Source organism: Schistocerca piceifrons, chromosome 1, assembly GCF_021461385.2.
Source record: "Schistocerca piceifrons isolate TAMUIC-IGC-003096 chromosome 1, iqSchPice1.1, whole genome shotgun sequence".
Lineage (NCBI taxonomy): Eukaryota > Metazoa > Arthropoda > Insecta > Orthoptera > Acrididae > Schistocerca > Schistocerca piceifrons.
This window is the reverse complement of record NC_060138.1, coordinates 547,087,155-547,114,220: the sequence shown is the minus strand read 5'-3', so window position 1 is coordinate 547,114,220 and position 27,066 is coordinate 547,087,155. Positions and strand designations below refer to the sequence as shown.

Below are 27,066 nucleotides of genomic sequence, written 5' to 3'. Positions count from 1 at the left end.
GTAAGTGCCAAAATCAATGACTTTTTTACAGTGACTTCATTATTTCCATTCTGGCGATACCATCCACAGTCAATAACTTTGTTGTTGCCCGATAAAGCGAATATATGGTGCGTGAGCAACATTACTAATCTGGTTTCTAACCTACTTTTCAAGTGGTGGTATTGTTCGAACATACAATTGCTAACAACTTCAGAAAAATTGGATGATTTTTATTCAAAACAAAGAGCGTCACAAACTGAGCAAGTCAATAACGCATTGGCCCACCTGCGGCACTTATGCTAGCAGTTATTCGGTTTGGCGCTCGTTGACAGCGTTGCTGGATATCCTCCTGAGGGATATCGTTCCAGGTTCTGTCCAATTGGCGCGTTAGGTCTTCAGAATCCAGAACTGTTTGGACGACCCTGCCCTTAATGCTCCAAACACTTGCATTTGGGGAGAGTTCTAGAGGCATTGTTGGCCGAGATAGGGTTCAGCAAGCACGCAGATAAGCAGTAGAAACTTTCACAGCTTGCGGTCGAGCACTGTCTTACTGAAATGTAAGCCCAGGATAGCTTGCTATGAAAGTCAACAAAACGGGGCGTACGATATCGTCGACGTACCGCTGTGCTGCAAACTTGCCTGGATGACAATAAAAGGGGTCATGCTATTAAACCACCACTGCTGGTTGTGAGGTTGGTATCCCACTACTGTCCAGAAGTTTTCAGACACGGCTTTGCTGTTCATCAGGGCTCAGTTCGAAGTGGGATTCGTCATCGAGGACAATTCTACTCCAGTCAGTGAGATTCCTGGCCGAAGACGTGTCTGGAGACTCCCCAGACGGGAGTGGGGTACCAACCTGATCGTCGCCCACTCTATGGCCCGGCAACTTGGATTGATGGTCTAGGGTGATATTTCATTCCATACCAGGACCCCTTTGGTTCTCATCTGTGGCACCCTTACAGCACAACGGAACGTCGACGATATTCTACGCCCAGCTTTGTTGCCGTGTTGCCGTTCATGGCAAACCATCCTGGGCTTCCCTTTCCACAAGACAGGACTCTCTCTCCCTCTCTCTGTCTCTCACTTTGTCACACACACAGAAATATCCTCCATCTCATCGAAGGTATCCGGAGACTTTAATATCGAGTACGTTCACCATTGGCACTTTTTTGACAACTTGAACACTGCTGGGAACACTTTCAATGAGGTACTAGAATGTCTGCGGAGGGATGGCTGCCCATTCTTGCTCAAGAGTGGAAACCAGAGAAAGTTTCTGGGACGCTGGAGTCTGGAGCAAAGTAGAGATTCTAACTCATCCCAGAGTTGTTCCACTGTGTTCAGGTCAGGACTCTTTACAGACCATTTCACTTCGGGAATGTTGTTGTCCACAGACCATCGCATCAAAAAAAAAGGTTTATGAAACCTTATGAGACTTAACTGCTAAGGCCATCAGTCCCTAAGCTTACACACTACTTAACCTAAATTATTCTAAGGACAAACACACACACTCATGCCCGAGGGAGGACTCGAACCTCCGCCGGGACCAGCCGCACAGTCCATGACTGCAGCGCCCTAGACCGCTCGGCTAATTCCGCGCAGCCCATCGCCTCATACATGCTGTTTTACGACAGGGTGCACTGAGATGGTGATAAAAACTATGATTGTCTCCGAAATGTTCCGCTACTGTACGCAGTACACAGTGTTGTAAAATGTATTCATATCCTTGTGCATTTAGCGTTTCCTTAATCGTAGAAAGAGGACCACACCTTGTTGTTGTTGGGGGGGGGGGGGGGGGGGTCTTCAGTCCAGAGACTGGTTTGATGCAGCTCTCCATGCTACTCTATCCTGTGCAACCTTCTTCATCTCCCAGTCCCTACTGCAACCTACATCCTTCTGAATCTGCTTAGTGTACTCATCTCTTGGTCTCCCTCTACCATTTTTACCCTCCACGCTGCCCTCCAATACTAAATTGGTGATCCACCGATGCCTCAGAACATGTCCTGCCAACCGATCCCTTCTTCTTGTCAAGTTGTGCCACAAATTTCTCTTTTCCCCAATTCTATTCAATACCTCCTCATTAGTTATGTGATAGACCCATCTAATCTTCAGCCTTCTTCTGTAGCACCACATTTCGAAAGCTTCTATTCTCTTCTTATCTAAACTATTTATCATCCATGTTTCACTTCCATACTGTAACGTCTAGTAAGAAACAAAAGCAACATATTATGTAGTAACGAGAAAATTATATGCATCATATTGTGTTATTGTATAAAATTATGTATTTTTTTTATTATTTATTTTTGAGAATATCTGCGTCGGCGAGTAATGAAACCGCCACAGACGGTAAATGTCGAACAAAGATTAAAATAAGTAACTAGTATATAATACGTGACGAATATCAATTTCTTTGCCCTCTTCATCTGGGAGTCGAGCGAGTAAGATATCCTGTGTCGTAGTAGCGAACGCTAGTGTAGCATTCTTTTGTCGAGACTAAGAGATGTACGCCATTACGTGTGAATTCATAAAGGTGTGTAACAATTGAAATATTTAAATGTTTTAATAGAGTTATGTAAATGAAAACTTGCATTATTAATTGTTAAAGCTTGCTTGCATATTATCCCATCCTGTTGAGACATTTTTCAGTTATATAAATATTATCTGTGGTGCTGAGCTGCGTGGCGAACGAAAGAGCCGCTGCCGCGGCGTATTCAAACAACTTCCAATATAGTCTATCATACCGCAAGGAAGCGGTAAAGTAACAGTAAAATAATATTATTTCTTTTAGCTCCCAGACTTGCAGTGCAGATCAGCAGATTTTATGATGTGTTGCAGGTTGACGCGGGCTGCTGATAGTATATAACTCACAGTACAAATAAGTTAATGTACCGTCAAAATCTAATAGGAATCTTGCTGTGCTCCGTTCTGGTCTGGCAAACTTTATAGTGAAAACGTATTTTTTTAATAGTCTCATGTTCTTGTGCTAGTCGTGGTATTGAATGGTGTTTTACCGAGAAACAAAATCCACTGCAAAATTTTGTTGTTGAACGATCATACGAACTGTAACATCAGTGTTCATAACCAAGTAATTTCAATTTTCAATAACTATAAAGTAGGGAAGATATGTTGATTTTTAGAATGAGTTACAGTCACGAAAAAACGTTCCTTTAATTGTAGGCCAGATACAGAACAATGAGATCTCAATATATATATATTTTGCTTTGTTAAAAGGTAATGATGATAAAGAAATTCAAAGCACGGCATTGTTAACAGATATTCCGCGGCTCTTTTCGTATATGCGTTATTAAAAAACGCGAAACTGTCGCCCAAAAAACGCGGGGCCCGAATTTGCAGTGGCCACAAAATTTTTATGTATTTTCCTTTCAGTGTCTATTGTTATATATGTGTATATATATATATGTATTTAGTGATAAATGTATGTATGTGTATCATGATTAATGCAATGTATTAATGAATGTGCAACCACTCTTTCATGAAAAAACGTACTACTGCAAGCGAGTCAGAGAAGACGATCCTGATAGTACTGAGAAACTGTAACGACTACGTACTCCGGGGGCAGCCGAACCCCGAGATCAGATAAACTAAAGGTAAGACTACAGTGTAGTTGTCCTGTTTGTAGAAGCTGAGCTCCAGTGAAGTGATCTCATATCGCTAGTGGTGTGCATACTGTGTGTAGTTTGATGTTAGTGTTACGACAGGACAAAGTTGATGGTAGATAGTAATTTTTAGTGGGCAGTGTAGTGTAGATAAATTAACGTATTTTGTGTGCACGTGGCAAAACTGTCAGATTTTGTGTTTGAGTAAGCAATTTAGGAATATGGTTAAGTTGCGTAGTCAACGTCCGAGCAATAGGGATACTGAGGAACAGCAATTAGTTAGTGCAGGAAATGTGGAACGGGGTACCTTAAGCAGTACAAGTACTCTTTTTGAGGATATAACATGCGAAAATGTGGGGGCGGGGGCACAGGAAGTGGTGTCACCGCCCACTAGTGCTCAAGGAGATGTAGATAAAGAAATTACACCACCTCCAGAAAAGCAGGAACCAGACAGTGGTAATCTTCCTGGCGGGTATTCACTTCAGGCGATATTAGAGCGCGTGCTGGATTACCAGGCAAAATTTGCGCAACAGCAAGCCGAGCGAGATCGCCAGCAAGCTGAGCGAGATCGCCAGCAAGCTGAGCGGGACCAGCAACTTGTGCAATCGTTAGAACATATGAAAAAGGAGATTGCCTGTATGAAACAGAATTATGAGTCGATACCTAAGGCCGTGCAGGAGTTGACTGTACAGGTCAACAACCTGCAAGTAGCTAACACTAACATGGTAGATGAGATAGGTGTCTTAGCCAACCGTTTAGAAAAGCTAGAGGTAGATTCCACGCAGCTTGTAGAGCAGAAGTGGAACGAACAAGCGACTAAAATTGAAACCGAATTCAACTCATGGCTAGAAGTGAAGGAGAGTGAGATCGAAAAAAATATTAATTCTAAGGTACAAGCAGCAATAGCAGATAGAGATTCCGAATCGTTCAGTACCGCAGTAAATAGTCAGGTACAGAACGATGTGCAAACCATTAAACAAATACTCAGTGAGGATATCCCGCAATGGCAAGTGAATATTAACAAACGGATATCCGACTTGGAAAAGGGTTTAACACAAAGTAGCAAACATCTTGAACATGAAACTATGTCGCCAACAGCCAATGTTTTTGGGCAACGCACAAACTTATACGCGACACAACAATGGTGAATCTGTAGTCGATAATGCGAAGAGCTGTAGCTTCGGTTCGGAGCAGACAGCATATGTCCCAGGAGCAAATCCATATAGTTCAAAAATATTAGTTGAAGAAAGTTTAATCAAAAATAGGCAGTTTCAAACGTTTACCACTGAACGGAAGTCAGTACACCCAGTAGTATTCGTAAAAAGCTTTAAAAATATCTTGCCTAGTGTGTGGAATGAAGAACAGAAAATTCAATACGTAATGTCATACATTCAGGGTGATGCGGCGTTGTGGGCTACGGAAGTAGCAGACAGCTGCATGACATATGAACAGTTCGAAAGGGCGTTTCTGTCGAAATATTGGTCGCCTTGTATACAAGAGCGTCTAAGAAAAGAAGTATATAATCCCGAACCGTACTCACCCCGTCTTGGGAATTTGAGACGCTATTTTGAAAAGTATATAAACAAAACGCGCTACTGGGACGAGCCTATATCACCAAGAGACATAATAAGACTACTAAAATCACATTTACCCATTCATATCAAAGAGAAATTAATACACGTACCAGAAAGCGACATGGAAAACTTCCTGTCTGTTCTAGATTCAATAGACTTGATCCAGGAAGACGCAAAATCAGCGTGCGATCACTCGCGGAATAATGGATCAGGGTGTAAACATGACAGAAATAATAGTGCACAAAACCACAACCATGGAAATGGTGGGGGTGGTAACAAGCGGCAAGAGCATTCGCAAAATGGTAGTAATGGTAGAAGCCAGAACGGGTATGGGCAACCAACTTATAACAAAAAGCGTCGATTTGACGACCGGTACGAATCCGGAATGTCAGGGACCAACCACTGGAAAAATGCGCGAGGTCAGTGGCATAGCAATTATAGTGATAGTAATCGAAATTGGCATCAGAATCAGAGAACAAGCCCAGAGCAACAGGGTAATGACCGGTATGACAACAATAGACCACCACCGCAAAACGCGCCTATTGCGCAGCCGTGGCGGCCTACAAATCAGAATGTACACATAGTGGAGGTCACGGACAATAGCCGTCCAAGTACCTCACAAGTAAGCAATCCAACAAACTAGGATCGGCCTCGATATGCTCTCCATCGCTGGCCGAGGGGTGGAGTGAGAGCAACACGAATGATAATAATATACCTGGAATATGTATGCTGCGATACAACGACGGTATCAGTATGGATAAAGATCTACTGAACGAACCGCACGAAGATAATAACGAAAATGTGCAAGCCATAATAGAAGCGAAAATCAATGATGTTGCAGTGAATATAATCATCGACACAGGTGCCTCAGTAAGTGTAATGAGTATAGAGTTATTTAAAGCACTGGGAAAAGGACGTAGCATACCGACTTTCCCGGTTAATAATTGTAAGGTGTCTGGAGCCATAAGTGCACAGAGCCAATTAGTTAAATACCAGGTGCAGGTAGAGATTTGTAAGGAGGGCGAAGCCATAGTGAGCTCGTTCCTCATTGTTAAAGGACTAAAGGTGGCCTGCATTCTGGGAGTAGATTTTCTCCGTGAGAGGGACGCAGTGATCGACCTCTCCTTGGGGAAACTAAGCATAGTTAATAAAGGTAGGAGGATTGAGTTGTCTATGATGAAATCGAAGGAGGTACTTGTGCCATGTTGTAATCGAATTAATATCAAATGTAGGAACCCCTGGGTACTACACCTCGATGATTTTTCACATGTAGCAGACCTCTATTACCCGAATTTAGCGGATCGAAATTTTGAAACAAATGTTGAGACATTTCAAACCAAAGTGCAGGAATCTGAAGGTTTAAGCGATATCCAAAAGCAACAGTTGACGCAGCTGCTATCGGAATATACTATGGTATTTGCCGCCCGACCAGGAATAGTCAAAGGGTACCACTATCACATAGAGGTGATGCCCCACAATCATACTGTCGCGCAACTTACTCCATCCCTTGGTCGAGGAGGGAAGTAGTGGCTAAAGAGATTCGGAAGATGTTGGCACACGAATGTAGCTATTTGTTAGCACATCCCCAGACGGGGAAAATAAAAGGACTGTATCCACGTAAAGATGTAAAGTTATTTATTCAGTGACATGTCTGATGTAAATAGTAGTGGTAAGAAGATTTCAATTGTGTTTTAGAGTATAAGTATGTCAGTTTTAAGAAAGAATTTATGTATAGTTACAATTTTGAGGAAGTAGAATCAGTAAACTGAGCAATAATATGCAAATGGAAGACTTGGTTTACAGACAGTTAGTGTCATTAAAATACTACATGCTCTTCAAGCAATGAATAATCTTTTGTTGATAAAATAATGATTAATTTCTTGAATCATTTTGTAGTAAGTAAGTACAATTAATGATGAAATCTCATATAAATATGTAGCAGATGTCATTGTGTTAGAATCAAGGAACCCTGAGAGAGAGTCTATACTAGCCAAAAATTGACTTTGTAGAACGAAATAATTATGTGATGTAATGTTTACTGCCAATAGTGATCTGAGAACGACACTGGAGCAGAATCCAATAAAAAACAAAACCTGCCGGCCGCGGTGGTCTCGCGGTTCTAGGCGCGCTGTCCGGAACCGTGCGACTGCTACGGTCGCAGGTTCGAATCCTGCCTCGGGCATGGATGTGTGTGATGTCCTTAGGTTAGTTAGGTTTAAGTAGTTCTAAGTTCTAGGGGACTGATGACCACAGCAGTTGAGTCCCATAGTGCTCAGAGCCATTTGAACCAAAAACAAAACCGTTCCGTGTAACCTATGCTTTGTATGTATTAATGCTTCAATTGAAGCCTGTGTACTTGGCACACGTTCTTGAATATTAATTACGCGGTACGCGAATCAAGTTACGCGGAAACTACACTGTAGTCCTGTAGGACGGACCGTTAAAAATAATACTAGTACTAAATGAAGTATTTATTGAACAATATGCCCAAGTCAAGCTGTCATGCACATGGTAAAATCTGTTTGCTAGATGGGTGATAACCTGGCAAGCTACACTAAAAGAGGAAAAGAAAGCTATGTACAAAAAAAAAATCACACACCTTTAAATAATTACAAAAAAGCAATATATGCCTAGTAATAGTATTAAAAGTGTGTAATGAGAAGGTAAAACAATGGACTCAATGTAGATGAGAGTGATTATGCTAAGAACAGTTGTTATGCATTAAAAATAAACTGTGTGCACAAACAACCTAGGAAAGGACGGAATATTGTGTGTAGTAGGGACAGAAAATGACTGTTGTATCTGCACCAATATATACGTCGGTATAAGTTAAGTGTTGAGTGACCAACTGTCATAGTGCAGTGCTCAACGAACAGTAGTACACTGTGAGTAAAAACGGTAGTTAGTGATCCGTTCGGAGTCGATTCAAACAAACATCGCTCGACGGAGACATTTAGTATGTGTGTACCGAAGTATTTTCACGTGTTGAAAGACGCTCTGGCAGTGTATCAACCGTGAGAACAAGTGAAAGTGTGTAGTACAATGTGCGTGTGACGAACCCTGAATACCAGTGTCACAATGCCACAAGAAACCTGTTATCATGCCAAAACATCCTGTGCATACCAGCGAAGCGACGGCGTAATGAACAATAAACACTTTTAAACAAGTTGCATTTTCTTCCACAGCTAGTAATCTGTGTCCTTAGAGACAGTACACCGTTGTGGAATGTTTGTTTCATGCACTACGACGGGGAGCCATGCGGAGAAGCAGAGACGAGTGCCTAGCCGCCAGCCGGCCGGTCGCGGTAAACCACGGCAACTCGCCGACATCGGCGAATGGTTCGGCGCGGTTCGCGACTGCTTGCGCCACGTCAGCACGACGTCGCTGTTACTGAGAGCCGGTCGTCGAACCCAGCGGCCGTCGGCACGCGGCGTTCCAAACGACGCGACTCAACAATTGCTTCGCGCCGCCCGCTCCGTACAACATTGTTGTCATTCAAATGAACTATCAACTATGTGGTTAATGCACTAATATGAAAACGGTATATTGGACACGAAATGACGTGACAAACATTGTGTGTTTTTCTTTAGTTACTCGATGCAGACTCAAAGTATTCATCGGTTCAGTGATGTATAGACATAATATGTTTTCGTCTTGTTAATGAAGTAAACTTGCACGAATGCTAGAACATTTTAAAACAATTGTCGTGAGTAAGTGCAGAGACGATTCATTATACCACTGTAAAACTGTTTAATGAGTGACTTTCATTGCAATACAGAACACAAATGTGAAAAAGGGTAGAAGGTATATTGGTAACAAAGAGACTAAAAGTTTAACACGTTGTCATAAATAGCCTTTGTTATCTGTGAACATTGGATAGAGTCTGAACTTTTTGTGATCAAACTGGGTATTAAAACAAACCAGGCGAGATGACTATGGCTCCGGCGCAGTTTTCCCAGGTTTTCTGATCGCACGTAGCCCAAATGGGGGAGCCAGATAAATGTAATGACCTTGGGACTAGGTTTATGGTCACCTCGCAAAGTGTAAGAACAGTATAAAAAGTGTAATTAAACCTACAGTGTAAAAAAAACTAAGAAGTTTAAAGTGAATGTTCCAACCAAGGTAACAGACAATAACCAAACAGACGTTAGTGGCAGCATATTGCCGAACATTCTTAACGTTAGTCAATTGCTGCCAGGGGGCATTGTAACGTCTAGTAAGAAACAAAAGCAACATATTATGTAGTAACGAGAAAATTATATGTATCATATTGTGTTATTGTATAAAATTATGTATTTTTTTTATTATTTATTTTTGAGAATATCTGCGTCGGCGAGTAATGAAACCGCCACAGACGATAAATGTCGAACAAAGATTAAAATAAGTAACTAGTATATAATACGTGACGAATATCAATTTCTTTGCCCTCTTCATCTGGGAGTCGAGCGAGTAAGATATCCTGTGTCGTAGTAGCGAACGCTAGTGTAGCATTCTTTTGTCGAGACTAAGAGATGTACGCCATTACGTGTGAATTCATAAAGGTGTGTAACAATTGAAATATTTAAATGTTTTAATAGAGTTATGTAAATGAAAACTTGCATTATTAATTGTTAAAGCTTGCTTGCATATTATCCCATCCTGTTGAGACATTTTTCAGTTATATAAATATTATCTGTGGTGCTGAGCTGCGTGGCGAACGAAAGAGCCGCTGCCGCGGCGTATTCAAACGACTTCCAATATAGTCTATCATACCGCAAGGAAGCGGTAAAGTAACAGTAAAATAATATTATTTCTTTTAGCTCCCAGACTTTCAGTGCAGATCAGCAGATTTTATGATGTGTTGCAGGTTGACGCGGGCTGCTGATCGTATATAACTCACAGTACAAATAAGTTAATGTACCGTCAAAATCTAATAGGAATCTTGCTGTGCTCCGTTCTGGTCTGGCAAACTTTATAGTGAAAACGTATTTTTTTAATAGTCTCATGTTCTTGTGCTAGTCGTGGTATTGAATGGTGTTTTACCGAGAAACAAAATCCACTGCAAAATTTTGTTGTTGAACGATCATACGAACTGTAACATCAGTGTTCATAACCAAGTAATTTCAATTTTCAATAACTATAAAGTAGGGAAGATATGTTGATTTTTAGAATGAGTTACAGTCACGAAAAAACGTTCCTTTAATTGTAGGCCAGATACAGAACAATAAGATCTCAATATATATATTTTGCTTTGTTAAAAGGTAATGATGATAAAGAAATTCAAAGCACGGCATTATTAACAGATATTTCGCGGCTCTTTTCGTATATGCGATATTAAAGAAACGCGAAAATACATGGCTACACTCCACACAAATACTTTCAGAAACGACTTCCTGACGTTTAAATCTATACTCGATGTTAACAAATCTCTCTTCTTCAGAAACGCTTTCCTTGCCATTGCCAGTCTACATTTTGTATCCTCTCTACTTCGACCATCATCAGTTATTTTGCTCCCCAAATAGCAAAACTCACTACTTTAAGTGCCTCATTCCCTAATCTAGTTCCCTCAGCATCACCTGACTTAATTCGACTACATTCCATTATCCTCGTTTTAATTTTGTTGATGTTCATCTTAGATCCTCCTTTCAACACACTGTCCATTCCGTTTAACTGCTCTTCCAGGTCCTTTGCTGTCTCTGACAGAATTACAATGTCAACGGCGAACCTCAAAGTTTTTATTTCTTCTCCATGGATTTTAATTCCTACTGCCGGCCGGAGTGGCCGTGTGGTTCTAGACCCTAGAGTCTGGAGCCGAGCGACCGCTACGGTCGCAGGCCGTATCCCGCCTCGGGCATGAATGTGTGTGATGTCCTTAGGTTAGTTAGGTTTAATTAGTTCTAAGTTGTAGGCGACTGATGACCTCAGAAGTTAAGTCGCATAGTGCTCAGAGCCATTTGAACCATTTGATCCATTTAATTCCCACTCCGAATTTTTCTTTTGTTTCCTTTACTGCTTGCTCAATATACAGATTGAATAACATCGAGGATAGGCTACAACCACACCTTAACGACGAAATGCGTCTCTGTACCGTAACACTGCCTCCTCCATACTTCACATTTGGCAATACACATGATACCAGGTAACGTTCTGCAGGCCTTCAGCAAATCCACACCCTTCCCCAGATTGCCACAGGGAATAGCGTGGTTCATCACTCGAAATCACTCATTTCCAGTCATCCACTGCCCAGTAGAGTCGCTGGGTACATCGCCTCAAGCGTCGTTTAACTTGACTGCAGATATGTGCCTCCTTTTACTCGTACATCACACCAAGTAGCAATTAGCATTGACTACAGAAAAGTTTGGCTTATGAGGAGCATCTCGACCATTGTACCATATTCTTTTTAACTCCCTACGTACAGTCACTGTGCTAGCTGAACCGTTGGTCGCACTTTCGAACTAACGAATGTTTCCTTCCGGCGACTTTACGCGGTTTTTCACACTCACTGACTGCAGCGCTCGACTCTTCCCGTCGCTCAGTACATGAGGTCTGCCTCGTCTTGCTGTAGCATCCGTTGTTCCTTCGGATTTCCACTTCACAATAACGTCGTCAATAGTCCACTTGGGCAGCTGTAGAAGCTTTGAAATGTACCTGCTGGATTCGTTACTCAGGTGACATCCAATGACTCGTTTACGTCCGATGTCACTGAACTCTGCTTTTATACTGGCCGTTGCGCCTTTCGTGGCATCTAGCTGTGAATTCTGCATTACATAGGGCTGTCCACACCCCTCTGCTCAGATAGTGTAAGTCCGGAATACATAGAGGATATGAACCCATGTCCCATGACTTTAGACAGGATTGATGCTACACGAGGGGTAGTCATAAGGTTTTAATTTTCATCTTGAAAACATGAGGATGTGATCATGAAACTTGATCCTAACAGCACGAGATTGTGGTGATAACCTCTAAGAATGTTGTTATGGTTTGAAAAAAAAATTTAAGAAACATCATCCCGCTTGACCTCAACACCTTTATGTCATCTTTGTTCCAGCTTCTGTAACTATAAAAGATTTCGGTCATGGTGCAAAACCCTCATCTACAGCCTTCGTCAATGTTCAGAAGTCGTCTTCCGTTGATATGTTTGTTGAGATTTGGAAACAGATAATAGTTGAACTGGGACAATACTGGTGAATAGGGTAGATTCCTGAGGATTTCAAAGTGAAGGCCTGCCAATTTTTGTCACGTGGTGACCGCCTTATGAGGAGGGGCATCGTACTGCAGATACAAGATTCCTTTTCTCAGCTATCTTCGATGTTTGAGACGAATTGTCGTTTATGGTCGTTGAGAAGTTCCACATAGTACTCTGCCGTCATGGTTTTACCGCGTTGTAAGTAGTGATTAAGTACTCTGTTGGTCTTTGTGTTCTGAACTTTTTTGGACATGGTATTCTTTAGTCTCTGGATCGAAATTTTACTTCCATATTTTATCCGTGGTGACAATATCATGCAAAAACCCGAGTGGATTACGACAAAAGTGGACTAAAATGGTCTGTGGAGTAACTATTCGCCCACGCTTTTGGTCTGTATTGAAACATTTGGGAACCTGTTTGGCTGAGAGCTTTCTTATATCCAAAGTATTATGAATAATCAATTTGCCCAGAGGCTCTGCTATATCCTTCGACAATTCAGGATCATGGAATGAACAGCATCCACACTTTCCAGAACTTTGACTTGAGCTGGCCTTTTAGAACGCTCTTTATCTTATGCTGAAATGCTCTCTTTTAAATGTAGCAACCGAATTCTTGGTAGTGAAATAAGAAGGGCAGTTACCACCCAATGTACCGACACATTATCATAAATTTGTTTGGCTATGTACCGTTTAAAAATATATACAGTTACCCACAACACGACTCTTTCACTGCGAATTTTCTATTTTCTTGAGCCATTTTCACTTCAAGCCTACACATAAAAATAAAAATGAATGTTACTCGCACGCAGTTACTATCATATATCAAATGAAACTATATGGTTCCGGAAATCTTTTCAAGTCTCAGACATCTATGGTGGCCGGCCGGTGTGGCCGAGCGGTTCTAGGCTCTACAGTCTGGAACCACGCGGCCGCTACGGTCGCAGGTTCGAATCCTGCCTCGGGCATGGATGTGTGTGATGTCCTTAGGTTAGTTAGGTTTAAGTAGTTCTAAGTTCTAGGGGACTGATGGATGACCTTAGCAGTTAAGTCCCATAGTGCTCAGAGCCATTTGAACCATTTTTGAACATCTATGGTGTATATACACAAACTGAAGCGACAAATGTAAATTCGTACCCTGCCGGGATTAGAACCTGAATCTCCTACTCAGACGTCCTAATCGTTACGGCATCCTGGTTCGAGGGCTTTGCACATCTTCGTGGACTACCCTAGCACCCCTAACCCCCCAAACCAAATTCCCATTCATGCCTCAGCTCATTTGGTATTCTCCCTAAATTCCAACAGCATGCCGTAAGCACCTATGCCTGGTTTTCAGGCATGATCCCCCATTTCGTTTGATGGTGAGGTGGTATTCCAATAGAGTTGGAGAGCCCCTGCAATTTTGTTCGAGTTTAGGGGAAATACTAAGTGAGCTGAGGCGTTAATGGGAATTTGAATTGAGGAGGCGTGCTAGAGTAGTCCTTGCAGTTGTGTAAAGCCACTGTGCCAGGGTGGCGTAGCGGTTAGCACAGCACATATGCCCAGTGAGCAGGCGGCCCGAGCTCGAATCCTGGCTTTGGTACAAATTTTCATTCGCCGCTTCAGTCTGCGTATATACTATCACATAAAATATAAAGAACAACGTTTAATGCCAAAACATCAAAATTAATCCACATCCATATTAAATACAAAAAGCTGATGACTTATTAGCACAGCACCCCCTCGTAAATGTCTGCATTTTGCCTAATCAGGAACTGTTGCAGTCCTCTTTCTGGAAATGCTTGCAACACAAAGCTTTTTTTATCTGAGAAAAGATGAAGAAAAGTAACTGGATGCCATGTCGAGAGAAAACTGGACGGGAGAGGGAATACAAAATTTCTTAGCCCAAAGAAGAATCACGTGTGATTATGTCACTGTGCGGAATGAGTTGGGCGTTTCTTGGGAACAAACATCCCTTTCGACAGCTGTATACGACGCTTCGTCCCGACAGCTCTACCTTAACCTCGTCGGGAAACATCGGTAGTATCCTCTTGTGGCGATTCTTCCCTTAGCGCCGCACCATGGCAGTCCCAGAGAAATATTCAGCGTCACCTCGAGCGTTAGTGGTTGGGTCTTCGCCTTTCTCGACTTTGCTGAATCCACCTGTTAGCACTGCTTGCCTTGCTCCTTTCTCTCGGGATACTAGAATAAAAAATTACTCGTCCATGGCGATTAATCGGGTTAAAGAGTCAGGGGGATTGGCCTGACGCAACTGATACGTTTCTGCTACTGCCTCCGTTCCCCAGGCCTTTTGAATGGATATTGAGCAATCGTGGAACCAAATCGGTTCATGTTCAAAGTGCAGTGCAAGCTGTTGAAAACTGGTCCATGACTGATCACTTTTCTCACTACTGCCTTGCCTCGGCTATGATACTCTGGTCTTTGAGCACCAACGCCTCCACCTCTGGCGATTACTGCTGTTTCAGAGGTAGATGGTCTGCCTCTTCTTTCTTTGTGGTTCAGACTTGTTTAATCAACTTGAAACGTCCCCTTTGAACAATTCTTACATGACTGTTTTTTGTGAGGTAAGTGATTTGTGAAAGGTATAGTTTAATGTTAGTCAGGGCCATTCTTTTGTAGGGAATTTTGAAAGTCAGATTGCGTTGCGCTAAAAATATTGTGTGTCAGTTTAAGCAAAGTCATGTAAGAATTGTTCAAAGGGGACGTTTCAAACTGGCCCAGAGGCAGCAACGCTAACCACTATATTATGAGTTGCGGACTTCGGTTATCTTGTGTACTATATCGCAGCGGTTCTCTCTGTGTTTGTCCAACTTTCATCGACATATGTTATTTGACAGTGGCACATCATGCGAAAATTCCTTTCATCGTTAACGGTTGCTCACCAGTATATTTATTACGTAACTTTTATCCAGATGATACTTTATGATTACTTCCACAAGCGCACTGTGATGCTCTATCGCTTGTCTTTCGCTTTCGATGTATGAGACAGTTCGAAACGGATGGAAAGCGTAAAGTAAGTCCTGTATGATATAGTTAAATGGAAAAGTTGCAGCCAAGGTACAAAAAATTGTGTTATTCAATAAATATTTGATCCTTGCTAAGCTTGGGTCCTATAGAAGCGCAGAAGTGATGGTGTTATTCTTTATGTTTTCACTAGTTTTAGAGTCCAGTTTCAATGTGCCCGTGTGATGTTAAGGAACAAATTCCTTTTCTACTCGGATAAACATAGACTACAAAACGTGACACTTAGACTTCGAACTTTCGAGACTTTGAGATTACTACCGTTTTTTCATTGACCTACGGTCAAAGGTCTGATTAGCTGGGGGCTCACAGCTTATGTTGCGAAAGGTTATATAAATTCTATTTCGATATTTAGTAACACCCATGAAAGGATCTTGCTCAACATTTCCACACTCTATAACAAGTTTCTTTGTACATAGATCAGGTAGAGGCACTAAAATTCGAGACTGTCATCTTTGTTACGTAAACGTATTACAATTATATGGTCACTGGTCGTTTATCGAATCGCTATCTGGTCGGACTGGTTCACGTTTTCCGAAGTTTTCCTATGTAATTTAACTTAAATTTTGGACCATCTCTTTCAATAAAACCACAAGCGATTTGTTTTCACAAGTCAGAGAAACATTATATAAAGTTGATGACAATGAAACATATTAAACAGTGTTAATCTGCCAGGAAGTACCATATCGATGTACTCTCCGCTGCGGAGTGAACAACTGATTCTGGAAACGTCCCCCAGGCTGTGACTGAGCCATGTGTCCGTAATATCCTTTGTACCAGAAGTGATAGTACCGCAAGTTTCATAGAAGAGCTTCCGTGATGTTTGGAAGGTAGAAGATGAGGTACCGACGGAAGTAAAACTGTGAGAAGGAATTGTAAGTCGTGCTTGCGTAACTGAGCCAATATAGTGCTCGCCTGCTCCAGGTAAAGGTCCAGAGTTCGAGTCTCCGCCCGGCACACAATTTTAATCGGCCAGGAAGTTTTAGATTACAAAAACTTTAACTTTCACATGACCTGTCTTTCGGGTTGTCATATACCACTGTTTTATGTCACAAAGAGAGATAATCTTATTCAATACGTAATAGAATGAGATTTTCACTCTGCAGCGGAGTGTGCGCTGATATGAAACTTCCTGGCAGATTAAAACTGTGTGCCCGACCGAGACTCGAACTCGGGACCTTTGCCTTTCGCGGGCAACTTTCAATACGTAATACTTTTAGTAGTGAAAGGTGGCATCGTGTACATGTGACCAGAGATAATAGATTTGCCATTGCTCATTGGCATGAAAATGATGCACTATAAACATTATGTTAGAAACTGTCTCCATATACACTGAAGAGTTGTGTTCCTCGTTTTCTAACGTATATTTACCTTTCATCAACTCATCTTCTATGGTAAATCGTAGGATTAGTGCTGCCTCGCGATTTCCTTCATTTCTCTAGAACCCAAACAGATTTTCCCTGATGTCCACTTCCACTAGTTTTTGCATTCTTTTGCAAGCAATTCATGTCAGTATTTTGCAATCATGGCTTGTTTGCCTTTCCCATAGTAGTAGACCCAGAAGAATGTCACTGTAACTGCGGCCGAAACGTTGGTTTCATGAGTGATAGTCTTTTACAATATGACGTAATACCATACGCAGAAAACTTCCATGGTAACTGTCTCCCGCCGCAGAAGCCTACACAGTTCTGTTTTCATTGAATGTTTTCTGAAAGGGCTCAATAATTCTGAGCACCTATGGCACGGGCCTCAAAAATCACGCTTATTTCATGCCTCCTGCCCTTCCGACGTCGACTAACTACAACGATCAGCTGAAGGGCTGTTCGCATATTAGTCACGTTACACGTCGAAGTGTTCTTTCCACTCTGGTGATACGAGTGCTCTCGCTTTCCACCAAGACAAATAGTGGTTCACCACTTTGAAAGCATATGATGAACACTAAATGACGTCAAATGGTTCAAATGGCTCTGAGCACTATGGGACTCAACTGCTGAGGTCATTAGTCCCCTAGAACTTAGAACTAGTTAAACCTAACTAACCCAAGGACATCACAAACATCCATGCCCGAGGCAGGATTCGAACCTGCGACCGTAGCGGTCTTGCGGTTCCAGACTGCAGCGCCTTTAACCGCACGGCCACTTCGGCCGGCTAAATGACGTCACTCTCCCAAAATTGTCATATACCTAACCCAGCCGGGATATTATACAGAACAGCTCAAAGGCAAGTATGAATGACCTACGCCTGTTTCAGCTTTCCATGCCGTCTACTTTCTGTCTCGTGCGACGTTATTTGCAGAGTCGATACCATGGCGGTGCAAGAATGCGTTCCTTGTGAAATTTAGGTCAACTCGTTCTTAGAGGGAAATTCATTGTCCAATGAAGAGCCAAAGAATCTGGTACACCTGCCTAATATCGTGCAGGGCCCCCGTGAGCACGCAGAAGTGCCGCAATACGACGTGGCATCAACTCGACTAATGTCTGAGGTAGTGCTGGAGGGAATTGACACCATGAATCCTGCAGGGCTTGATAACCTGCCATTGTAGCAGCGGTAACCGATCTAACAACTGCGCCAGACACTCCTTGTCTTATATGGGCGTTGCCGACCGCAGTGCCGTATTCTGCCTGCCCCAGATATACTCAATAATGTTCATGGCAGGGGAGTTTGTGGCCAGCGAAAATGTTTAACTCCTGGAGCCACTCTGCTGCAATTCTGGACGTGTGGGGTGTCGCATTGTCCTGCTGGAATTGCCCAAGCCCGTCGGAATGCACAATTGACATGAATGGATGCAGGTGATCAGACAGGATGCTTACGTACGTGTCACCTGTCAGAGTCGTATCTAGTCGTATCGGGGGTCCCATATCACTCCAACTGCACACGCTACACGTCACTGCAGAGCCTCCACCAGCTTGAACAGTCCCCTGCTGACATGCAGGGTCCATCGATTAATGAGATTGTCTCCATACCCGTAAATGCCCACCCGCTCGATACAATTTGAAACGAGATTCGTCCGACCAGGCAACATATTTCCAGTCATCAACAGTTCAATGTCGGTCCTGACGGGCTCAGGTGAGGCGTAAAGCTTTGCGTCGTGCAGTCATCAAGCCGATATCGATGATGTTTCATTGAATGGTTCGCACCTTGACACTTGTCGACGGCCCAGCAATTTGCGGAAGGGTTGCACTTCTGTCACGTCAAACGATTCTCTTCAGTCGTCGTTAGTCCCGTGCAGTATCTTTTTCCGGCCATGGTGATGTCGGAGATTTGATGTTTAATCGGATTCCTGACATTCACGGTACACTCGTCAAATGGTCGTATGGGAAAATCCCCACTTCACGCTACCTCGGAAATACTGTGTCCCATCGCTCTTGCGTCGACTATAACACCACGTTCAAACTCACTTAAACCTTGATAACCTGCCATTGTAGCAGCGGTAACCGATCTAACAACTGCGCCAGACACTCCTTGTCTTATATGGGCGTTGCCGACCGCAGCGCCGTATTCTGCCTGTTGACATATCTCTGTATTTGAATACGAATGCCTATAACAGTTTCTTTGGGGCTTCAGAGTAGCTATATACAGTTTACCTGATACTATAAGTCACTGCCCAGCGAGGAAAACGTTTACGCTAAAATAGAGTAACGCTGAAGATAGCTTAATCATTTTCGTACCACCGTAGCTCCGCCCGTGAGTAGTCAGTACCTGAATGTATCTAATTATGCTTCTAATTTCGACGTAGTCCCTACAGTGCTCTTTAATTTTAAGAACTTCTAGTAATGAACTTCTCTCAAGTTTTATCGGCGTGATTGATTAATGGTGTGAACACCTCGAAGCACACCATTAACTTGCTTTTCTCTCATATGTATGGAAAAGATATATTTGTAGTGTTTTTTGCGCGATTCTTCATCTTTCCAAATGGAGATGAGATAAGGCTCTATATTCTAGACAAAAACAGCAATAAGCGTACTGCACTGTGCTTTTCTAATGTATTTATTGGAAGAGAAGGAGATTAGTGTTTAACGTCCCGTCGACAACGAGGTCATTAGAGACGGAGCTCAAGCTCGGGTTAGAAATGGATGGAGAAGCAAACTGTCCATGTCCTTTCAGAGGAACCACCCCGGCATTTACCTTAAGCGGTTTAGGGAAAACCTACTTCAGAGTGGCTGGACCCGGGTTTGAACCGTCGTCCTCCCGAATGCGAGTCCAGTGTGCTAACCACTGCGCTACCTCGCTCGATAAAAGTGTTTGTCATTGTAGTTCAAGTACTCTGCTGGTCACTGAGACTCATATTATCTTAGGTTCCTTACATCAGTTGAACAGAATACCGAGATTGGTACTTAACAAACTCATGAGTCTCTCATGCCTCCTTAACCAGTCTCAGCTAACGTTCCGTGTCTCATCTGTCTACACAGCTTTCAAGTGTTCTCTCTCACTCTCAGCTTAAATGGGATCCTTTCAAAGAATGACGCTGTTGGGTACTTCTAAAGGAAGACAGCAAAGAATTCATCTGTATCTTGCTGGTAGGGCTAATGAGAATACGGTAAGAGAGGAAGAGAGATACGAATACCATCATACTAATGCTTATGGGCAGTCCTTGTTCCATCACACCATATGGGAATGGAATATGGCTGTTACTAACATTGGCACGCACTTACCGCTGCTGTGCATAGAATGAAGGATTGCTCAATATTGTAATCCTTACGCTGCAGTACCATGTCGCGGTGTTATAGCACCCAAAGTGCACAGTGCATTGATGATGTGGGGTATCGCTTCCTGCATTTGAATGTGAACAACTCTGCAAGAACCCATGCTGAGCTGGTGGAAGTGTGCAACGAAAGTCCACCAACATAGGACACAGTGGTTAGGTGGCACAGGCGTTTCAAGCGTGGTCAAACAAATCTGAATGAGGAAGAAAGACGTGATTGGCCACCTCTCTTTGAAGAGCCGGGAAACACAAGAAGAGTGGAGGTGCGGGTACTCCAAAACCAGCATATCACAGTCGAGATAAGACAACAGCGGAAAAAGTGAAAATCAGTCACGGGCCCCATCTTACACTACATTTTGGACATGAAACCACTTGATTCCATGATTGCTAGCGTGCATTTTAAAAGTCCGCCGATCGCAGAGAGCAGTGGGAAGTATCAGCTGTGTCAGGCCAGTCGAGTTGTCTTCCTTAGCCCATTAATCGCCATGGACGCGTGCTGGTTTATCACTATGGCCCCGAGAGAAAGGAGCAAAGCAAGCAGTGCGAACATGTGGATTCAGCAGCACCGAAAAAGGCGAAGATCCAACCATTATCGCTCAAGGTGACGCTGAGTGTTTCTTTGGGACTGCCATGGTATGGCTCTAACGGAGTATGCAGATAAGGGGCAAACCGTCACAAGAGCATACCACGGACATCTCCTGATGCGGTTACGTGAAGCGCTCAGGGCGAAGCTTCGGGTAAAGCTGTCGAAAGGGGTGTTTTTATCCAGGAAACGCCCAGCTCATTCTGCACAGTGACACTGTCATACGTGCTGCTTCTTTAGGCCAAGAACGTTTGTCTCCCCCCCCCCTCTCCTCCCCCCCCTCCCTCAACCCAGCAACACCATCTTCGTATAGCATGGAAACCAGTAATCTCTCCCCTCTCCTCAGGTGAAGAAATCATAACGTCGCGGTCATTGCCAGAATGATTAAGAGCTGTTTTTTAAGGTGCAACAGATAAAACGCAGATCTCCGCCAAAGAATTCATATTGGGAAAAATGAGTCTCATTAAAGGGCGAATATGAATAGAAGGAGGAAGTCCTACACTAATAATGGCGCCATCAGGCCTCTTGACCATGGATTTTGATGAATTTTCAGTGTGTTCTTCAGGACGTGTCTTGAGTACCTGGCTAGCGGCTTTCACGCGAGGGTCCCTACTTTCTGAGGGAATCGATGTTGTAGCTTTATACGTCCCTCCTGTACCTGTAAATGTAGTCAACTTTCAACGAAACGTGTGTAGCGCAGCAGGACTACCACGCTGGCAGACGGGTTCAAATCCTGTCCTTGTACTTGTTTCTTTTTTCGTCATACAGAATATCATTAAATAATATATATCACTCTAAATTATTCAGAAATCATCCCGCCCAATTGTACTCCATTTGTATTTTTAAGGGCAGGTTAAAATTTTCGTTAAAAATTCAAAATGCTCCCTACTTACCAGAATAATTGAAAAATCGCTTCGAGAGAAGATTCCATAAAAGAAATTCTTTAATTCTGCATCAGTTTTGTGCATCACTTTTCACAGAAATGATCAAATATGCGTGGTTAGCATCGGAGTTGGCCGAAGAAACAACAATCTTTTTGAATCTGAACGAACACTGTTTTTTCGGCGTCGCTTCTGAAAAATTCGTGTGTCTCAACGCAGGGGCTTTCATCAATATGTGTTGTGTTCTACGAATTTGTGTTTCGGTTGCTTCTACGAGAAATATCATCTATAATTCTGTTCTAACGCAGCAAGCGAAGCAAGCAATAGCGAGTAGGATGATGCTACAAACTATTTTGTAACAAAAGAAATACACATTTGAAAAATGTCTGTTGTAGTTTTTGATGTGATAATAAAAATTCTGCGGCGAAAATTACTATTTTAATAACTTTGCAACACATATACCATTTGATGATATTATGTAAGATGAAACTGGAAAAATGGAGTGCACGGGAAGGATATGAACCCGTTTCGCCATCGTGGTAGCGCTGATCCTTAGTCTCTGTGCTACTCTCGTTTGGTCAAAATGTCTCTAACTTCACAGTACGGGAGGTGAGCATAACTTTAACTTTGATTTTGCAGCGATTTTTCCGGTGCATGAAAAGCCCTAACCAGGTACTCAGGAAAGGATCCTCTACAGCATACCTAAGACTCATCAAAATTCATGATTAACGGGTCTGATGCTCCCATTGTAAGTTTAATGATCGCAGTTGGATGCTTTTCAATGTGATAATTGAAACTCTCATAGATCAGACGATAGTCTCCAACCTCTCATCTTTGTCCACTTTAAATCTTAGCTGATATTAATAGAATTTTCTGTCGGTGTTTGACAGAACATCATAATACAGAAAAGAAGGAAAAACGCTCCCTAAAGTTCCGCAAAATTACTTTTATTGCGTCACGAACTCGTTTTCGGCTCCTCAGGCCACTTCAGGTGACAACTGAATGTTGCAGACACAGATAAACATAATATGCGACCTACACAGATATTATTTGTACGGAAGATACAATAATAAAAGAGCTTTCAAACAGGGAAACATTCAGTTTTTGTGACAAAGAAATAAGTACATTAACTAAAAAAAGGGGTAAAAAAAGGTTTTATCTGGCGATTATTTTACAACTGATAAGAAATAAGATGAGTTTACAGTTTTAATCTAGTATTTACGACGAAAATTTAATTTAACGAAGTAGAAATTGGAAATTGAGCGTCATCATTTAATCATAGGCTGGCATTCTACGTCATGCTTTTGTTGATTCCCAGTAGGGTCTTTTTCTGCTATTCTTGACAGACTGTAAAACCACTGTGTATCCATTGTGCTCATTCAGTAACTAATAAAGTTAAAGCACCAGATGAAGTCGGTTTTTATTGACTATACTGATGTCCATTTCCTTCTTTTCATATGTTGTGGGAACCTTTTAAACAGCGCAGACAGTACATTATAGCTGCGTCCCTAAGCAGATGTTATCGCTGTAGATCTTCCGAGATGTATTTAAGCCAGCGAGTGGTACAAGCGACGAGGAAAGTAGCTGTTTAGCTTGTCAGGCCCGGCACTTACGCTCCATTAGCGTCTCACGTCACGGAAGAACAGCGCTCGTCCATCTTCAGCTGTAGTAATTCTGCTTTAGAGCTGCTTCCTCGGACCTTGTGTTGACCGTGAGTGGGAGGTCTGATACTCGTGGTATCGCCTAAATCACCTTCAGTACTAGGAAACATAACCAATACTGTATGCCTAATGGGTCAAAACCAAATCAATCCAAAAAAGAATCTGTAGCGTTGCAAGATAGAACATGACATAAGTTATGACTCCAAGGCTAATGTACAACCGACACTTGTCATATATAGTTCTAACAAGTGCCTTTTTAAGACTAGCATATAGACTACGACATGTGACAACTGTTCAATATGCTACGACCTGGTCTTTTTGCACAGTAGGCAGAGTGAGTTCAAAAAATTAATAAAACAGGTATATTACTGCATAATAATTGCGTCAGAATTAGTCACAGAAGTGGCAACTATAGATGCGGTTGGCTAGTGATCTTCGTTACATGTTTTCGTGCTCTTTTCTGTACTTCCCAGCTGCATTGCTCGTTTTCGTTTTCTTGTAGGAATATTCGGTAAATGGTATGTTACAAGCAGCAGTTACTACATCTACATTTACTTTTCTTTATCGAATTTCTCTCTAGTTAAAATTTTCACAGTTTTCTCTCAAATAAAGAAACTGAAGGTTTCTTCGCTGTTTGTGCACCAACTAACGCTTCCATACCTTCAACCACGTTGCCGCTTACACAAAAAAAAAATCGTTTGTGAGTGGCCATTACGGCCTTCAATGTACCAAGGGTCGCCCGAAACTACGGTAACAGTGTGTAACGTACTTTCAATTTATTGCGACCTTTACTGAGCTAATAGTGAAATGTTAACTTACGAGGGCGTGCTGAAAAGTAATGCTTCCGAATTTGTATGTGAAAACTCTTAAAGCTCTTTCAATAACACAGGGTTTACTAACATTATACATATTTATTTCTCAATACAGTCACCCTGGTGACGAATGCATTTCTCCTAACGAGAGACCTGTTTGTTGATAACATCACTGTACGATGTTTTGTGTGCCGAAGGCGACGCGTGGGCCACCAGTTACCCAGCCGTGCTCTACACTCATTTACTACTATTTTCAGGTTTATAAATCAATTCTGGCGTTGTGGCAGGTGAATTCCTCGAAGGTAGTCTTTAAGTTCCGGAAACAGATGAAAATCAGAAGGGCCCAAGTCGGGACTGTATCGAGGGTGATCGATGACAATGAACCCAAGGCGTCGGGTTGTTGCAGATTTCGTAGCGCTCGTATTGGATCTGGCATTGTCATGATGGAGGAGAGGATATTCCATATGTGAACTAACTCTTCGCATTCGAAACTCGATTCGAGTACGCTGTTTTTCATGCACCTACACAGTTATGTTACGCAGGGTCACGTTACACGTTACAATTCAGAGTCATCTAGCGGCAGAGAACTGCAAATGTGTAGAGATGAAGAATAAAGGTGTAGAATGTTAATAACGTTTGAAATTATTTTTCAGCTCGCCCTCATACATTTTAAAGTGGATAAATTGAAAGTACTACGAAATATGTGAAGATTAATGTTGCTAAAAGACTACACACTGTAGTCTTATTTTCATGACATGCTTATGAAACGATATGATGACTTTCATTTCGATGGGGTAATATACAGGGAGAGAAAGGCTGGAGTGTGTCAGTCTTTTGTGGAGTAACAGGTCTCATTTTTATTTCATTTCTTTAATTCATTTTCAGGTCTGAGGATTTCTTGAACCGTTTAAATATAAAGGGTAGTCAGAAAGCTCCGGAAAAGCTTGTAAAGGTGTTGCAGGGGTGTCTAAGCTGAGAAATAAATGTTGAGCCAAAATTCGACACACTGCGCCGTTTGCAAGTTATTTAGCATCAAAGTTAACCAATCACGTCGTCTCGCGCACTAAAATATGTTAATGCACAGACAACTATGGCTTCTTGAGCTACCACTTGTTCAAATGATCTTTGCCAGTTAAAATTTGCCCTTTCCGCAAAGGAGAAATTTCATCTAGGTGGACAAAAGTTGGATTTGTTTGCTCTGAGGAAACCAAACGAAGAACGCGTTTGGCGACAGTTTCTATGGCAGGCTACTTGGATTTGCGTTGGCAATGACGTCTTTGGCTAACTTCAGTGCTAAATAACTCGGAAATGGAGCAAGATAACCATTTTTTCTGAACAATTATTTCTCAGCACAACCTGTCCTTCATCATCCTAACAAGCTTTTCAGGCTGCTTCTGACCATCCTGTATGAATGATGATTATGAACGGCCTCGGTGGCTGCAACGATTAAAGTGTCAATTACCGTTTTTATAATCTCTTCACACTGAGTAACTATTGGATGTGAAATTTTTCTGTTGCAGTATGTCTGGACGGCCAGTGTGGCCGAGCGGTTCTAGGCGCTTCAGTCTGGAACTGCGCGACCGCTACGGTCGCAGGTTCGAATCCTACCTCGGGTATGTATGTGTTTGATGTCCTTAGGTTATTTAGGTTTAAGTAGTTCTAAGTTCTAGGGGACTGATGACCTCAGATGTTAAGTCCCATAGTGCTCAGAGCCATTGGAAGCATTTGAGCAGTATGTCTAGGTCGCGGAATGATTTAAGAAAAAGACAGGCAAGTTTCAGTGACTACAATGTAGTCCCGGAGGGCTCGCTTCTGATTATAGAACTGCCGCCGAAGGTCGTGGGGCATCGTACAAATGTTCAAATGTTCAAATGTGTGTGAAATCTTATGGTACTTAACTGCTAAGGTCATCAGTCCCTAAGCTTACACACTACTTAACCTAAATTATCCTAAGGACAAACACACACACCCATGCCCGAGGGAGGACTCGAACCTCCGCCGGGACCAGCTGCACAGTCCATGACTGCAGCGCCTGAGACCGCCCGGCTAATCCCGCGTGGCGGCATCGTACAAGACAGATACGCTGCTGCACGATTTGTTTAGCCCAAACGCCGACCGACAGTGGCCTCACACGTTCTCCATCGATACGCTGATCAGCGCAGCACCAGAGGCCATCGATTCCACCTTAAAACACTGGTATAATGAGCCGCGACGAAACCTTGGCCCGGTGCTGAATACTGCCCATTCTAACATGCCGGAACTATTTGGTCAAAGCACGGCTCTATAGAATTTGATTTGCCATGGCCGGCGGCCTTCCTAGCAAGTAGGATAACGGGACGCCAGTAACAGATAAAAAGATTTGTCTTTTTCATGGGAAAACAAATAGCAGAATTCGTTTTAGAATTTGTTTTGTCCCTGTGTGGAGGCGAGCGGCCGTCACTCAGAAACCTCGACCCTCTCGTGTCGTAGAGAACGCAGTAAAAAACTCCATTTGCTGCCCCTAAAAAGTTATCAGAGAGTGGGAGACAGCAGGCCACTTTCTGAGAATTACAGACGCGGGGAACTGCGTACTGGCTGAAATAAAAACATCTCTGGAGAGTGAGGAATTTTGCGCTTATCGTTTGGGAAATGTGCTCGCGGTAGCTCAAGCCATTGGCTGGTTGATAAAATTTTTTCTATGAAGGGAGGTTAGAAGTTTTGGTATGAACATTTTCGCTGGCCAGAATTTAACGGAGCCTCGTCGCTGGTGAAAGATTGTTTATGTGACCTTTGGGGGGAGAGAGAGAGAGGCTACAGTTCTGCCGAGGGCACTCTGCTTGGACGGCCCTACAAATACACACGTATTCCACGCCTCTGTGAGAGCTAGCTGTTCTCCAGCTCCTTCTATGATTGGCTGGAGACAGGGTGCATCCTGCAAATCAAACAACTAAGTATGGCCATCAACTGTCGTAACGACGAACTTCTCAAAGCGGCATAGGCGTTGGGAATGCTCGTGTTTTTGACTAAGTTAGATTCTGGTTCAAATGGCTCTGAGCACTATGGGACTTAACATCTAAGGTCATCAGTCCCCTAGAACTT

The 27,066-nt window shown here is 42.6% G+C and overlaps 1 protein-coding gene across 1 annotated transcript in view; it reads right to left on the bottom strand.

The window, feature by feature from the left end:
* LOC124788133 (Kazal peptide Pr13a-like) overlaps window positions 1-27,066 on the bottom strand; it is a 94,244-nt gene that overhangs the window by 2,556 nt on the left and 64,622 nt on the right. The gene's annotated exons all lie outside the window — the stretch shown is intronic.